Source organism: Amphimedon queenslandica, unplaced genomic scaffold, assembly GCF_000090795.2.
Source record: "Amphimedon queenslandica unplaced genomic scaffold, v1.1 AMPQUscaffold_13362, whole genome shotgun sequence".
NCBI classification, from domain to species: domain Eukaryota; kingdom Metazoa; phylum Porifera; class Demospongiae; order Haplosclerida; family Niphatidae; genus Amphimedon; species Amphimedon queenslandica.
The window spans coordinates 178,604-183,153 of NW_003546402.1; the positions used below are offsets into that span (position 1 = coordinate 178,604).

Below are 4,550 nucleotides of genomic sequence, written 5' to 3' on the forward strand. Positions count from 1 at the left end.
GAAGTAATTTTTGCGAATCTTCAAAAAAATTGTGAAATCATTTTATAGCCCTCAAAAAAGGCGCCCTATGGTAGAGTACAAGAGATGGAAAGTGTAAATTCATAAAAATTAAATCTGCAAAATAAATTTTTTAACGAATTTGTTACAGTCTTTGAAAATTTTACATAAATGGTATCAAGTGCAACTAACCTCAGATACCATTAAGGATGTTATCACTGGAATTTCTAGTTTCAATTTAATTGTTTCCTATTATAATGTACAAGAAAAAGTATAGGAAGTGTATCAAATGATTTTGTACCTTCTCTTTGCTACAGATAGCATCTCTTAGTCTATATTCAGCTTCTTCAAGTATAATATAAGAAATAACCTGTAACAATTAAACCAAGAACACAAAAGTACCAACCTTCCCCCACAACAATCATAATGCATAATTTGCAGTGTAGCAGAAAGCAGTTTACTTGATTATTATACATTTTAAAATTAATGCTGCATCTTTGTATTTGTGCAGCAGCAAAAATGGTGAAAAGGTCACCAGGTGAGGCTCAATCAAATTATGCACCACCTATATGCACAGTAATAGTACAACATGGGCATGCACTGTGATGAAGAAGCCTAAGTTTTTGTGAACTTCCAGTTCCTCCCTTACATAGAGTTCATACACTACTAGGCTCTACTTGCTTGTCATTTTACAAACTTTTTTAGTAATTAAGCTTCTGAAATTTAAAGAATCTGATCACTGGAAAAGAGATACATGTGGGTAAGCTTAACCAGATGTCAAAAAAGAAGCACATTCACTGCAGTAATTTCACACATACATTTTACATAAAAAGTTTTACTCTGGTACGTTGTATTACAACACTAACAACGAGAGAGATCATCCTGCGCCAATTACATTTGGCAACAGAAAATCAGGGCTTAAAATAACTTTTTCTATGTGACAGTCATCAAGTCATCATCATGAGAGTGAGACTCTCCTGGGCTTTAACAGGGTAGCTTGAAAACAGAGTAAAAACTGGCATTTTGCCAATAAACATACTGACAAAGTGAGCACTGTACCCTTGCTTCATGCCTATACATGGCAAGGATAATAGCACATCATACCATCAAAGCAACTGCACACATTTGTGACATTGCAAATGCCATTGTAACATGCATTGTAAAGTCTATTAGCCGACCTCTGTTAGTTGTAATAAGTTAATATCCTTTCCTTTTATTTCTTCCTAAACAAAAAATAATATTGAAATAATTTAACCAGTCATATTACACACCTTTTGTCTAACATCTTGTCTCCTCCATAATGTTAAGTTACCAATAGTCAGTTTCTTTAATCCTTGTCTCATTAGTATATGAATATTCTCTATCATCCTCAATACAGTAAACCCAACATCAGAGAAAGGAAAGGTGCAAGTGACAGATATTGAAGTGGAGGTTTCAATATACTTAACTATCAGTAGTTTACCGGATACCTTTGACAGTATATCCTTAATATCCTTCAGCACATGTTCCTCGGGCTCCCAGTCAAAAATTAAAGTAACTGTTTCACATCTAAGATGAGGAATGCAAGAAAATCTTTCCTTCAAACAAAGACTTATGGAGAGCGACTTGCAGAATTCCTTTAGCTCTGTTCTATATGTCTCAATGTATCTAGTAGCTTCAGTGATATCCATTTCTTCCACTACAGTATGAAGGAGCTCAATATCAGTCAGTGAACACTCATTACGAATAAGACGCAATACACTAGAAATGTCAGAACATTGCTCAACTTTATTACCAAGAACTGTGCTACAACAAGACAAAAATTCTTTTATTTCTTCTAATGTAAGAGATTTTTGTTTAATAATCTTGCCAACATGGTAAAACATCTTTCCATAAGACATTCTCATTGAGGTAAAGTCTGCCAGTAAGCCTTTTGACACAGGAATATGTACTTCAACTATAAAAAATATTATAGTATGGTAATTTTTGTTAGGATTAAGCTAATTTTTGATAACTTTGGAGTGCATCACCCAATTCACAAATTCTAACTCCCTGCACACATGCAAACTAATTAACAGGCATGCAGCTACCTTGATGCTCTTGACTACTATTTCAAGCCAGTGGAGAATTAAGAAAATCATTGTCTATTACTGTATTTCCACTATAAACCATGTGTCAGAAGCTACATGTAATACTGTAAACCGAAGTGAATGGGGTCAATTACAAAACCTGAGTTACAATTACACGTTCAATTACACTCCTTTTATAAAAATAAATTCTATTACGATTACAATTACACCATAATAGTGTAATTTTAATTACAATTACAACTTAATAATGTGCATGTAAGTTTACTAACTGCCAGCTATAAATATTTATACCCATGATTATTAACTACTAAAATATTGGATCCTCGAAAATCACCAATTTACACTGTATTGCGTCCATACACATGCTACATACCTTGAGGTGACATAGGTTGGAAGGAGGAATTACTATTATCAGAAGATGTGTCTATAAATTAAATAAATAATGCAGTTACTACCTTGTGGGGAAATGATAAAAATATATTTGCTTGTGAGGTTTCTGATTTTGACAGATATTGTACTTACAAATTGAAAAAATAAAAACCTTTTCATGCCATATGATACAGTGATTTTCCTTAAACTTGCACAATAGGCAAGCAGAAATGTGTTATGCACATGCTCTCAACAATAAAATGGATACACCTACTTAATACTGACCACAACAGAGCATGTTCATAACACATTGCTGCTTCTCTATCATGCAGGTTTAAGGAAAATCACTGTAAATTCATGTACCAGAGCGTGTGGTAATTGTATGTATTATTGATAAATGTTAATGAATTTGTTAACATACCTTGTGGAACTACATGTAAATTATGATCTTTAATAGTCTCAGGAACCACAGCCACTTCAGGAATAGGAAAATACTTACCTAAACACACAATAATAAACGAATAGTTGTCATACTAAACAGCATCATTAAAATTTGAGCCATAACATAGATATCTTTTATGCTATCTATATAGCGCTTTAATTTGGGGGATTTTTGTTTTGGCGATTGGTGGTCTGCTAGCGGAATTGCCAAAATTAAAACCTCGAATTATTAATGTGGATGCTCAGTAATGCATGTGTACATAAAAATCACAAAATTAAAAACCACCAATTACAATTTTACAGCAAAATTGCCAAAATAAAGCGCTATACAGTAGATTTTTTTTAATGCAAGGAATAGCCTGTGTTTTTATTTAATACAATTCCTATTATACATCTAATTCCTAGTATTACAGTGTAGACTATGTAAAAAGTTTGAACTGATCACAAGCAAGGGTTATAAGCTTTTAAAAACTAGCAAATTTTGACAAAACCATGAATTACTCTAGAAAATTCGTTCCAAAACTAGTAAATTACCCTCAATTATGGTAGCTATTTTCATAATAATGCATTTATGCCACAAGCTATAATACTTGAGCCAATTTTGATTTGAGTTTTGGGATGTAGCAAAAGTGCAAAACAGAGTATGGTTTATTTTGAACTTTCAAAAATTGCAAAATTTATAAAAATTTTGGGCAACAAAAGTTTCTTACTATACACAGTATGTAGAAAGTTTGAGTCAATTCCATATCAGAACTTTTTAGGTATAAATATTTTATAAGCATAAAATTTAAAAATTGGCTTAGAAATCATCTCTAATTTTTATTACATTTTCAGATGCATCATACTCACTGATATCATCCAGTAGAGTTTGTCCTAGATGTACATTAGTACTTACTGTACACAATACATTAGCAAATGTACGTAAACTGTTGGGATCAGTTTGAACAGCTTCTTTTACAGCAGTTAATAGAGCCTCACGTTGATTAGGAATAGAGGGACTAGCTGACACCACTCTACTAACTGCATCTTGTGTTAATGTACGTTCAGCATAAAGTAACCAAGCAATGCTAACAGAATCACAAAGAGACTGAAAAAGGACAGTATGACGATTTTTAAAAATATTAACGAAGACATGATGTTCTATAATAAAAATACAATGATTATAGTTAGATTATCACGAGCCAGACACTACCATTTTGGTGATTACTAATCAACCAATTACCAAAAGGGGAGGCATCAAGGCTCATGAAACTACTGACTCACTTAACTTCTCAGCTACAGCAGTCTTGTTCATTGATCGTAGAGCATCTGACAGTGAGTCCAAGTTGGCTCCTCCTCTACTGTCAACATTATCAGCTCTACGTAGCCAATGGGAGAGACATTCAGTCATACAGTGATACACATCTCCATGGTGCTTCATTTCAATGGCTTCCAGTGTATCTTTCAGTAGTCCTAGTCTCAGTCCCAACTCTTGCCACTTTATTCCTTGAAAGCCACATTTATTCAACAAGTCGATAACATCAACTAAATCTCCAATATCTAAGCCTAGATATAAACAGAGCAAAAATATCAAAATGGCGGTTCGGGCACCGAATTCTTAATAACAACTGTACCCAAATGAGTTTCACTAGATCTAGTAGCCATAGCTCCAGTAAAATTGAAGAGGCCAGAGAC

At 33.5% G+C, this 4,550-nt stretch overlaps 1 long non-coding RNA gene across 1 annotated transcript; it reads right to left on the bottom strand.

The window, feature by feature from the left end:
- Positions 1–55: 55 nt before the first annotated feature.
- On the bottom strand, positions 56–1,290 carry LOC109582711 (uncharacterized). The gene is made up of 4 exons (XR_002185197.1): positions 1,269–1,290; positions 1,176–1,220; positions 299–367; positions 56–246 (listed from the first exon to the last, which is right to left on the bottom strand). It is a non-coding gene; the product is annotated as an uncharacterized LOC109582711 (long non-coding RNA).
- Between the last annotated feature and the right edge of the window lie 3,260 nt (positions 1,291–4,550).